This window comes from Bidens hawaiensis, unplaced genomic scaffold (genome assembly GCF_021521415.1).
Source record: "Bidens hawaiensis isolate Kalapana, Puna unplaced genomic scaffold, B.hawaiensis_p1.1 tig00023401_1, whole genome shotgun sequence".
Classification (NCBI taxonomy): domain Eukaryota; kingdom Viridiplantae; phylum Streptophyta; class Magnoliopsida; order Asterales; family Asteraceae; genus Bidens; species Bidens hawaiensis.
In genome coordinates, this window is record NW_027493668.1 from 154,014 (window position 1) to 167,919 (window position 13,906).

The window sequence follows — 13,906 nt, forward strand, 5'->3', positions numbered from 1 at the left end:
TCGTTTAACATCAAGTTACAAACCAATCAATAAATGAGAATGAATCTGTTAGCAAACTGTTATCATCAAAACTCAAACTCTAACATGTTTATGTAATCCTAGGGTTCTAAATCATCAATTAGCATTATAATCATCCAAGTTACAGAGATTGAACATCTAGGGTTTCACAATAACTCATCAAAACATAAAAAAAATGATACATAAAACTTACCAATTAACGTTAGGAATCATGTGAATCACTCAAAGGCACCTCTAATTGCAAGATTAAGATTGAATTGAAGGTGATTAGGGTTTGTTGGGTGTTTGACATCGTGAAAGAGAGGGAGCATAGATGTGTCGATGGTATTGGGATGGGAGTTAGGGTTTTGTTATTTTATTAATATTATATTTAATCATATTTACAAGAATCACCCTTTTTGAATGAGTTTTGGCTTTAAAAGAACCTTTTAACACCAAACCGAATTATAATCGAATCATTACGACCAAAACACTATCCCGTGTTTATAAAAGTAAAGCCTCATTGTTATTTTATAAATTCTATTTTATAAAAGCTGAAAACGTATAAGTGAATTGATCGAAGTTTTACACAACAAGCTATAAACTAAACACATAATCATTTTGCATGTAATTTCACATAGATAGTATTATCAACATATTATTGAGGTATTATTTTTTTTATAATAACTAATAACAGTTAAGAGAGCATCTTGTACTAAATCGTGTAACACATAAAATATCCAACGCATAATAGTTATATCCAAATTATTTAAATATATATGATTCGACATTAATCACCAACGTGTACCGACGGACTCATGCGTGTGACTCATTATTGACTCGTGTAAATTTTATGCATGACGTTTAAGATAAAGAAGTTTGTGTTAACGTGAAAGTGTGGGGTGTCACATTATAATTAGTTGAGCAAGCAATTGGTCAAGTAATTCCCCTCCCCACACTTGAATCTCACATTTTCCTTAATGTGAAAAGATTCATAAAAAGATTATTAATAAGATTCATATGAAGTATGGAGGGTAAAATGGAAAGGAACTTCCCTACGGGCTTACGAAATTACGACAGAGCGTCCCCTGTTTTTTGTACGTTTTTTTGTAGTGTACCCGAGTAATAAAACTGCAAACAACCAACAAACATCCAAATCACAATTATTATATATTTATTTTTTATTTTTATTTCTATTTACAATGCCTAGTTTAATTAGGGTCTTGGCCAGACCTTGTTTCCTTGATTACCTATTCAGGGAGTTGGAGGGCTAATACCTCCAGAACTTCTTCAAATGGTCCATCGATATATGGTTTTAATCGATGTCCGTTTACTTTGAACTTTTGGCCATTTGAATTTGAGATCTCAACTGTCCCATAGTAAAAAATTGATTCAACTATGTATGGACCTATCCATCGAGATTTCAATTTTCCTGGGAAAAGAGGTAAACGTGCGTTGTATAATAGTACACGGTCGCCAACTTGGAATTTCTTTTTTCCTTTTAAATGGGCGTCGTGCAGGCGTTTAGTCTTCTCCTAGTAAGACCAGGAATTTTCATAGGCCAATGTCCTCAGTTCCTCGAGCTCTCGAATTTGATCTTCCTGGTTTATGCCGGCGGACGTTAGATCAAAGTTTACTGCTCTGAGAGCCCAGTAGGCTTTATGTTTTAATTCTACTGGTAGATGACATGCTTTCCCATAAACGAGCTTGAAGGGTGTCATTCCTATGGGAGTTTTGTAAGCCGTCCTGAGGGCACAACGCGTCATCTAACTTTTCTGTCCAATTCTTGCGTTTCATTCCTACAGTTCTTTCTAAAATCCTTTTAATTCCTCGATTTGAGACCTCCACTTGCCCACTAGTCTAAGGGTGATATGGCATTGCCAGTAGGTGGTAAACCCCATATCTTGCTTAGACTTTGTTCATTAGAGAGTTACAGAAGTGGGTACCTCTGTCGCTGATTAGGGCTTTTGGAGTATCGAATCATGAAAATAACTTTTTCAGAAATCGTACAACTACTCGAGCATCGTTAGTGGGAAGGGATTGTTCCTCTACCCATTTAGATACGTAGTCGACTGCTACAAGGATGTATTTATTTCAGAAAGAGTTAGGAAAATGGCCCATAAAATCTATTCCCCATACATCAAAGACTTCACAAATTTGAATGCCTTTCTGAGCCATCTCATTTTTGGATGAGATGTTCCCGAATTTTTGACAAACATCGCATGCTTGGGTCAAAGTATGTGTATCTTTGTAAATGGTGGGCCAGGAGAATCCTGCATCAAACATTTTTCTGACCGTAGTGGCGGTACTGTGGTGTCCACCAGTTGGTCATTCATGGCAGTGTTTGAGAATATCTAAGGCTTCCTTGCCTGCTACACACCTACGAATAACTTGATCAGCACCTATTCGAAACAAGTATGGATCTTCTCAGAAGTAGAACTTAAGGTCGGAGAAGAATTTCTTCCGCTGTTGATGAGTCAGTCCTTTTCTTAGGATTCTACAAGCTAGGTAGTTTGCGAAGTCGGCATACCAAAGACTTTCGTCTTTCTCCTCTATGACTGCTTGGATATGCATAAGAACTTCATGTGGAAAGTTATCGTTGATGATTTCCTCGAAATGTTCTTCTGAAGCTGGGCATTCTAAGCGTGAGAGATGGTCTGCGGCGACGTTCTCTGCTCCCCTTTTGTCTTTGACTTCTATGTCAAATTCTTGGAGTAGTAGGATCCATCGGATAAGTCTGGGTTTGGCATCCAGCTTTTTGAAGAGGTATCGTATGGCGGCATGGTCGGTGTAAACTACGGTTTTGGAAAGGACTAGGTAGGATCTAAACTTTTCAAAGGCGAAAAGTACTGCTAGTAACTCTTTCTCTATTGTGGTGTAATTTTCTTGTGCATCATTAAGAGTTTTACTTGCATAGTAAATTGGGTGAAAATGTTTTTCTTTGCGTTGTCCGAGTATGGCTCCAACTGCAAAGTCACTTGCAACGCACATGATTTCGAATGGAAGGTCCAATCCAGTGTAGTCATGATTGGTGCGTTGACAAGTTTGTCTTTTAATATGTTGAATGAGTCAACACATTCTTCAGAGAAGACGAATGGTGCGTATTTTTCTAAAAGTTTGGTCATAGGTCTAGAAATTTTGGAAAAGTCTTTTATGAAGCGACGATAGAATCCTGCGTGACCTAAAAAACTTCTAATGGCTCTGACTGAAGTTGGTGGTGGAAGTTTGGATGTGGTTTCAATTTTGGCCCTATCAACTTCTAGTACTGCTTGGGATATCTTGTGACCTAGAACGATGCTTTCTTTGACCATAAAGTGGCATTTTTCTCAGTTGAGTACTAAGTTTACTTCTTCACACCTAGCCAACATTTTGTCTAGGTTTTTCAGACAATGATCAAAGGAGTCTCTAAAAACTGAGAAGTTGTCCATGAGAACTTCCATAGAGTGCTCGATCATTTCATGAAAGATGGCCACCATGCAACGTTGGAAGGTGGCTGGAGCATTACATAATCCAAATGGCATTCTGTGGTAGGCGAAGGTTCCGTATGGACATGTGAAAGTGGTTTTCTCCTGATCTTCAGGAGCGATGGGAATTTGAAAGTATCCAGAGAATCCATTAAGAAAACAGTAGAACATTTTTCTAGATAATCGCTCAAGCATTTGATCAATGAAAGGAAGTGGAAAATGATATTTTCTTGTGGCGTCATTAAGCTTCCGATAATCAATGCAAACTCGCCAGCCTGTGATGGTTCTCATTGGTATCAGCTCGTCCTTCTCATTCATTACAACCGTCATTCCTCCTTCTTGGGAACCACTTGAACGGCACTTACCCAAGGTGAATCCGAGATTGGATAGATTAATCTGGCATCAAACAGTTTGATTACTTCCTTCTTCACCACATCTTGCATGTTGGGATTGAGACGTCTTTGATGTTGGACCACGGGTTTGTATTCTTCCTCCATTAGAATTTTGTGAGTATAAAAGGAGGGACTGATGCCCTTGATATCCATGATCTTCCATGATATGGCCTTCTTATGGTTTTTGAGAACCTTAAGAAGTTCGTCTTTCTCTTTTTTAGAAAGGTGAGATGAAATAATTACTGGGAGTTGAGAATCTTTTTCTAAAAAGGCGTATTCGAGATGATTTGGTAGTTCTTTTAATTCTAAGGCTGGTGGTTCTACGATTGATGGTTTTGATTTTTCATTACATTCGGTGATTTCATATATTACTTCTGATGCTTCCTGATAATCGCTATTGATACTTTCATTTTCAAACATGGGTGTGTTGAGTGTTTTGTCTAAGACTTGTGTTTCTAGTGGTGTATTAGTGGAGGAATCTCGCATATAGCAACTCACGATGGAATCTATGATGTTGACACAGTATAGTGTGTCCTCGTGCTGTTGCGGATATTTCTAGATTTTCCTATGTCAATAGTGATTGCCTCGTCATTGACCCCTGAGAGTGAGCTTGCTGGTGCAAACATCAATAATAGCCTTTGCGGTGGCTAAAAAGGGTCTTCCTAAAATCAGAGGTACACTTTTTTCTTCCTCCATGTCTAAAATCACAAAATCTACTGGGAAAACAAACTTGTCAATCTTGACAAGCATGTTTTCAACAATGCCCTGAGGATGTTTGATAGATTGGTCAGCTAATTGAATGCTCATGCGGGTGGGCTTTAGTTCTCCTATCCCTAGTTTTATAAAAATCGCATAAGGCGTTGAATTAATACTAGCTCCTAGGTCAGCTAGGGCATTGCTAACAGACAAGTTTCCTATAAGACAAGGGATAGTAAAGCTCCCTGGATCGATTATTTTTGCCGGTAGCTTGCTTTGGAGGACTGCTGAACATTCTTCGCTTAGGGTGACATGTGTGAGTTCCTCCAGCTTCTTTTTGTTTGTCAGTACTTCTTTTAGAAACTTGGCATATTTTGGCATTTGAGCGATGGCTTCGACAAAAGGGATGCTGATATGGAGTTGTTTGAAGAGTTCTAAAAACTTCCCATACTGAGCTTCCAATTGTTCCTGCTTCAGTCTTTCAGGGTATGGAATAGGTGGAATATAAGTTTGGACTGGCTCCTTGGGTTGTACGGTGCCCGTCGGGGTCAGTCTGTCTTGTGTTTCATTAGGAGACTCCTTTTCTGTAACTGGTCCTGAAGTGGGTGAGGTAACAGTAGTTGTACCGCTTCTGAGTGTAACAGCATTAGCTGTTGCATTCGGGTTGATGATTGTGTTGCTTAGAAGAGCGCCAGGTGGTCTTTCGGATAATTGTCGGGCAATTTGTGCGATTTGAGTTTCTAGATTCTGAAGTGATGCTTGTTGACTTTTAAGATCGGCTTCGTGTTTTAGCAACACTCCGCTAATATCAACAGCTCTTGAGTCGGCCTTTTTCTCTGCTTCATTTGTTTTCGTCATGAGTTGGATTAACATTTTTTCGATCTTTGAGTAGCTTGGGTTTTGATGGCTACTAGAACTTTGATATTGGAATTGGGGTTTAGGCTGCAAGGGTTGATTTATCGGTCTTTTTCGAATCCTGGTAAGGGTTGAGTGTTACCTCCGTCTTTCCAACTGAAATTCGGGTGGCTTCTCCATCCTGGATTGTAGTTGTTGCTGAAAGCGTTGTTCTGTCGAGCGATGAAATAGACTTCTTCCATGGCCATAATGACTTGTTTACAGTCACTTGTTTTATGACTTCCTCCACAAGTGTCAAAGGTAAGTCGGGTTTTTGATAGCTCGGCTTGAAGTTGTTCGAATTTTCAAGAAATGGCTTCAAGCTGTGCTGTGACAAGAGTATTGGAATCGACGTGATGTATTCCTTTATGGGTAGGTGTAGATCTTGGTGGGTTGTAAGCGAAACTCTTCTTTGAGGCTTTCTCCAGGACATTAAATGCTTCGTTAGGTGATTTGGATCCCAGGTCTCCACTGATTTGGTTGATTGCTTGTTTGTTTTGACTGGATTGTGCGTCAAAGAAAGTTTGTACTTGTAACCATACACTCAGTCCATGGTGTGGGCATCTTCTCAGAAGACTTTTATATCTTTCCCATGCTTCGTGTAGCGATTCGTCATCATCGGTCCGGAATCCGGTAATGCTGGCTCAGTATTTGGCAGTTTTATCAGGCAAAAAATATTTGAAACTGTTCAACCATCTGGTCCCAAGTGGTGATGGAACCAGAGGAAAGATATTCTATTCATTCTAAGGCTTGACCCCTTAGAGAGAAAGGAAAGAGTTTGAGTTTGATTTGATCTTCTGAACAGTTTTGAATTTTAAAGGTTCCGCAGATTCGTAAGAATCGAGATATATATGCGAAAGAGGGTCTTCATCGAGGAGACCGTGAAATTGAACTGAATTTTTCAACATGTGAATGGTGCTTGATTTGATTTCGAAATGTTCGGTGATATCGGGTGTAGCCACACCATTGCCATAGCCTTCGAGAGTTGGCTTGGCATATTGGCTCATGTTCGGGTCATTGTTCTGGGCCGCCATCATTTCTTCGGTTTGATTTTCTCCTGATGTGGTGGCGTCTACTGATTCGTCTTTGATTGCTTCGGCGGTTTTTACTGTCCGTTTACGTGCTCGTCGACGAAAGAGTCGTTCCGGTTCAGAAATTGGAGAAACAAGCTCAGGCTCAGAAGTAGAGGACATACAAGGGATTAAATTAAAATTGAGACTAAAGCAAAAGTTAGCTAAGATTAGTCTAAGTTAAACTATGAGTTAGGCTAAGCTACTTTAAACTAAACTAAGGTCTAAATTAAGTAAGCTAAAGTAAAGGTTAGGTAAATAAAGGTAATAAGTAGGCTAGCGGTAAAATTATATAGTTTAATAGTTAGTAAAATAATTAATTAAAATAAAAGTTAAGAAAAATTTGTACAATTATAGACAATGATTAAATTAAAACTTGGATCGTTCTTAGAAACGTACCGTGTCCCCGACAACGGCGCAAAAAACGATTGCGTGCGTGCTAGTGTGGTATAAAATATAAAAGGTGGAATGATTTTCTTTTGCACAAGATCGTGTTTTAAATTTATAAAAGTGATTTCTACAAAGACTAAACACACACAAAATAGGCAAGTGTACCTATCGTATATGTAGAATAGTATTGGTAAGAACCAAGCATCGATCCGTGGACACAAATGTTTCTAGTAATAAATCGTTGTTTTACTTTAATCAGAGGTTTTAATTATTTTGAGGTTAATTTTCGAAATTTTTATTTAATATAAATACTTATATATAATATATAGGTGACCAAGATGAGATATTCTAAACGAGTTGTTCAATTATGCAAAGTATACTATCTAAGATCAAGAATCCACTCCATTTTAGCATTGATAATTAATATTCAAACATGTGATAAACTTGCCATAGCAATATATGATAGATAGCTCCTTAAACCTTAAGTGAGCATCTTTGGGACTAAGGAGATAACATGCGCATTTTAAAGTCCACCCTTTCCTAATGTCATGCCATCTCAATGATGTCAATTTAAGTTGACAAGTAGTTTCGTAAAGTAGATAGATTAGGATTGACTTCGATTTCTCAAATACCAATTCTAACAACTTCGGGTGGTTGTAGTTTAGTCACACAACCTCCCCTTGGTTGATTTACGTAGGTTATAATTACACATTCCATTAACATACGATTTCTTTAACTAGCTTGATATCCTAGGCAAATCAATTTTCGGATTACCAAGATTTAGAGAAATACATCAGAAATTATATCTCATCATTTCTAAGTACAATATAAGGATCCCTGTTTTGATAATGTATCAAAGTATTTCTATCTTTCAAGAACATGAATCAATCATGAACGATTGCCAATAGTGATTTAAGATGGTGAAACATTTTTCATCAAAAGATAATTGTAATATAACCATGTAATTTACAAGACTACACCACATGGTTTATATAATTATCAAGTAAAACAAAGTTTCTTCATAGATTTTAGATGGTAAAAGTAGTTTAGCTTATAATGAGCAAGACGATAAACATTAAGATGAATGATGATAACAAATACATGATTAAACTTGGAATGATCTAACTAAATGTAGATAAATCTTCCTTCTTAATAATGGTGATGATGGATGATGATGATGGTTGATGATGATGACCTCCAAGCCTTCAAACTCTTCACTAAATCTTCTATGTGAGTTTTAGTGTGTGTTTATATAAGAGAAAACCAGATAGAATTCTTTTCAAGGCACACTTCTCAAATGACACAAGAGCCTCTATTTATAGGCTGTCTGGAGGTAGAAGCACGACCCCGTGCTTTATTTAGCACGGCCTCGTGTCTACGTGTCCCAGTCGCATGTTGTCAGATCGTACATGATGACTCACCACGGCCTCGTACTTCCTGAGGCACGGCCCCGTGCTTTTTAGTGACATGTGCTAATTCTTTTTGTCGTTTCTGAAAGGTGACCACGACCCCGTGCTTCCAGAGGCACGACCTCGTTCTTTTTAGTGACATGTGCTAATTATTTTTGTCCAATGAAGCACGGCCCCATGTCTAATTGTCCAATATTTTGTCTTTTCTTGTGGATTTTTGTCTTTTCTGATAGGTAAGCACGGCCCTGTGTTTCCAGAAGCATAGCCCCATGCTTTCAGAAGCACAGCCCCATGCTTTTTGAAGCACAGCCCCATGCTTTCTGAAGCACATCCCCATGTTTTGCTGTTTTCTTGGGTTTTCTTTGGTTTTTCTTTGGCTTTTCATTCGTTTCTTAATTTGAGGCTTGGATTCACCTGAAAATACATTTTAACATGATAAGTAGTAATTTTAACTATATTATACAATAGAAGTTGCAGTTTTTAGAGATTATTTGATGCTAAAACGATGCATATTTTTATATACATCAACACCTGAACGATCAACCAAATGGGATAGGGAATAATAAATAAATAATATATATAAAAAAAATTTTGGCCTGTGCAGAGAAGGTCGCGCCGCGCGACCAGGGATGAACTCTTGGCCGCGCGCGCGGTGTCTACTTTCTAAACTCCTCCACGTCTCGCGGAGGGAAGAGGGATACCCCGTCGCGCGGCGCGACAGGCTCTTTTGGCAGAAAGTTTCGAATTTTTGCCCCCTTTTTTCTTGAAAAATTTCCAGAAAATTACCAAGTATTTGTTATGCCCATTTTATGTAAAGCTTAACTGGCACCTCTAGAATTCTCGTAAATTCCTCTCTCCATGATGGTGATGATTCCTTGGAACGACTCGATGACGCAACGAAACTAATAAAATAAAGAATAAAATAAGGGAAAATCTACAAACTTTACACTTGAGTTTTCACTCAAGAACCCCTGTTTATACGAATCACGTGGTGGACCGAGTGGAGCTTCGTCCACCTCGGTAAAACTCCGATGCCCTCAAAGATTTTGAATCATGATCCGTCCATCCAACAGCCTTTGTCTTCATCTATTTAACACCACGAACCCTTTCACTCTTTCGATTACCACCACCTCTTTCTCTAACACACTTTTCCATTTCTCGAGAACTCGAAACCTTTCGCTCCTTCCCCACAGTAATTCTCACCGAATGGGAATCGTTAAGATGTGGATCCATGCCCGTGATAAATGATTCTATCGAGTAAATTGGATGACATGGATCAATGAGACCATCTTGACCACTCGGATGTTTCATGGACTTAGCCAAATAGGTGGCATTCATTACCGGCTCTAAGAGTGATCTTACCTTCAAACACATCACTAATTTTCCTAGAAGTACGTAAAACGGACGACCCAAAATGATAGGAACTCTCTCGTCGGCCTCCATATCCAAAACAAGAAAATCGTGTTCGGCAAACTTTTTCTGTGTAACTTGATCTCTTTCTAAGATTTTCTTCATCATCTCTTCCAAACGCCCAAATCCACCTTTCGAATCTTGCACATTATTTTGAACAGTAGTACCATCAGTGTTATTATTATTGAAATAATGACCTTGTCCTTGATTATAAGAGTTTTGAATCCGGGTGGGGCGCCCGACGGCCGCCAATTAGCATTATTCTGATTCGTGTTCATGTAGGTGTTTCAACTCTGACTGTTGTTATTATAGGTGTTGGGAAATCTAGTCTGACCAACAACAAAATTGACCTGTTGATTCATCACTGGGCACTCCAACGTGCCATTTCCACCTCTACAAAACTCACACCTGTCCACCTTGGCCTTAAGTTTCTTCACCTCTCAGGTTAGTGATTCCAAAGCAGCAGCCACACTAGTATCCAGATTAACCTAGTGTACACCTCGAGCGGAAGATGATGTACTAGTGACGGGAGTGGAATTCCCGCGATGTGGCTCGTTGGTATAACCGGATTGAGCAAAGCTCTCAAACATCTCGTTACACTCGGTGGAATTCTTCTTTGCAAGTAAACCCGCGGCCGTGTCGAACCGAAATTAGGTTTCGTAGTTCAGCCCATTGTAAAATTTCGGCACGAGAGCCCATGGTGTGAGACCATTCTGTGAGCAACGGGCTAGCATGTTCTAAAAATGTTCCCAAGCATGACAATATTTCCCCCCCCCCCAGTTCCATGTGAAAAGAATGAATTTGATCACGAAGAATAGCCGCTTTAGCAGGTGTGAAGTACTTCTTAATAAAAGCTGAACGTAACGCCTCCCACGTAGTGAACGTGCCAGGTGGTTGAGTGTCAAGCCAAATAGCATCTTTACCTGCAAGTTAAAACGGAAGTAGAAGTAAGAAAATAGCATCTTCAGTAGCACCTTGTAAATTAAACGTTTTCAAAAAGCGGTAAAGTCGGTTAATGTGAGCCGGTGCATCCTCGTCATCACGCCCATGAAACTGATTTGTTTGAACGATGTTGTTCATGATGTATGACGGAATTTTCCATGAGTTGGGGTTGTCGATCTGGGGAACGACGATGCATAACTAGTTTCCGGTTAAGCCATCGAAGGCTTGAGCAGCAATTGTTCTATCGTCGGCCATTTGGACGTCTGGTTGACTTCTCAGACTTTCTGGTGGTGAACTAGGTGATGACGACTTTAGTTTAGAACTGGCTTCTGACGGTGGTTTCTCTGCTGATGCGCTAGATTCGGTTTGGAACGGAGAAAAATCCAGATTATCCAACGGTGGTTCTTACGAACGAAGATGTGGCATAAACCTGAAAAACGCAACAGACCAAGTGAGTAGACTAAAAATAAAAACTAAAACTAAAGTAAACTAAAATTTAATTAGACTCCTACGACTCAAATGAAAATAAAACAAATAGCACGTATGTATCAAATAATTCCAATTAACACATATAACGCAATTGCCAAGAGTCCCCGGTAACGGTGCCAAAAACTTGATGTGGTGAAAACAGTCAATTAAATATTAACTAAGTTAAACAACTAATAAAAACTAGACTTAAGACTCAATACACAAAACACCGGCAAGTGAACCGATCAATTGTACTAAAGCTAAGTAAGTCCGGAATATCGAACCCACATGACTCTATAAATTACGTTAATTAACTAATTAGATTAAACTTACGACACGACTATTTATTATTAATGTTTTTTGGGGGTTTTAAAACTAATAGTAAATTAAGAAAATAAATGAACAAGTAAACTAGAAAACAAGCAATCAAACACAAGATCAAAACCAATAAGAGAAGGAATCTACCTAGGTAAGAATCCCATGTATCAACAATCATCAAGAAATGGACAAGTAATATGATATGTAAACTGATTTCTAAATATATTCATCTAACAAACCCTAAAGGACCCTCAATCGCATCAAGTAAAATCCTAAAGAATGAGTATTAGTTTATTAAGCAATCAGTTATATTGATTTCCTCTCAGTTATCAATTAAGATTAATTAATAGTATCTAAAGCAAGCAATCTTACGAAACACTAAGCCCTAGATAACTTGATAAGCTTATCTTGACATCATGAACAAGGATTAACACAATAAGCAAGAATATTGTCACTAATCTATCCTTGCATGCGATTGACCAAGACACTTGAACAACTCATCACCTTACAACTATTGGAATTTTGCAGTAAATTTAAAACCCTAACAAACTATCAACAAACTTCCTGATCTAATAGGCCTATTCAACCATAATAATCAAAACACCAAGTAATGATTAAAAATGAAACTTAAACCTAAAGAACAAAATCAAGAGATCAAAGATCTATGTGAAGCAATAATTAATAATCAATCAATACAATAAATATTCATATGCATCATGAGAGAAAAATCAATTCTTTACTATTAAATCAACAAAACCATAATCAAAACAATCATCCAAAGCAAGAATCAAGCATTAAACATGTTCATCAAACCTAGGTAGACATGAAGTCTAGCCTAGCATAGTGATAATCAAAGATAATAACTAGAACCAAGAACAAAGAGTAACATCATGAATGATAATGAACAAGGATAATGAAAAAGAACGAATCAACTTCTTAATCGACCCTTGAACACTTGTATGAAAGTTCTATGATCCTCTTTGAATCCTAGCCTCAAAAACACCTTCAAAACCTTGGTTCTCTCTCCAAAAACGGCTGCCAACACTTCTTTTTTCGTTTAGGTTTATAATCATCTTTATATAAAACGAGTTGGTCCATTAAATTGTAAACTATAGCTGATCTGAAGGCCCTAGGCACCGCGCGACGGGCTTGGCCTCCCCGGTCGCGTGGCGTGGCGCACATCATGAGGAAAAATCAAAAAAATTGTTATTTTATTACTTAAACAAGTTAGATCTCTTCCTTTCATTCCATGCAACGATAGGAACCTTCTAGGCCTTCTGTTCCTTGACTCTCAAGCCACCATCTACATGAAAACAAATCAAAACTCTAAGTGAACTAATCATGTAACCAATGATGAGCAAAAATGAACTTAAACTTCACATGAAATGATAAAAATAATTAGATTTAATATTCAAGATACCAAAAGATATAAAACACGACACATATAAATAAACTTGACTCAAAACCAAAATTAACAATAGCTAAACGAAACACAAACTAAACCAAACTCAAAACATTAAATAAACAAAACTTTACAAGAGATTCGAGATGTATAAATAGTTGTATATCAAAGCTTTTGAGGAATTAAAGAAGAGACTCACGCAAGCTCCAATCCTTGCTTTACCCGATGGTAATGAGGATTTGGTTGTTTGTACTGATGCTTCATATCGTGGGTTAGGTTATGTGCTGATGCAACGAGGAAAGGTAATAGCTTACGCGTCAAGACAGTTAAAAGTCCATGAGAGTACTTACCCGACACATGATTTAGAGCTAGTAACAGTAGTGCATTCTCTCAATATATGGAGGCATTATCTATATGGTACTAAGTGTACCATTTACACAAGCCATAAGAGTTTAAAGTACTTCTTCGAGCAAAAAGAGCTGAACATGAGACAGAGAAGATGGTAAGAATAGATAAAGGATTACGACTGCGACATTAAGTACTATCCTAGTAAATCTAATGTGGTCACCGACGTGCTAAGTCGTAAGAGTGAGGAAGTCATTGCAACAGTGAAGTCATACCAGCTGATTATGAATTCAAGTCTTTTTGAAGAAATCGTCAAAGTGCAGTCAGAGGTGCTGGTAGACGAAGAGCTAGTGAAGAAAGAAAGAATTTACGGCCAGCAAGATGAGCTAATAGAAACCACTCATGGTGTTAAGACTAGGTATGACTGTATGTGGATCCCACACCATGGAAATCTTAGAGGTCGAATCTTAGATGAGGCTCATATGTCAAGATACTCAATTCATCCTGGAGCTACGAAGATGTACCAAGATTTGAAAAGAGACTATTGGTGGCCAGGAATGAAAAATGATGTGGTGGATTATGTTAGTAAGTACTTAAATTGTTTACAAGTCAAAGCCGAACATCAGAAGCCTTATGGGAAAATGCAACCACTGGAAATACCCGAATGGAAATAGGAACACGTCACCTTGGATTTCATAACTTAGCTACC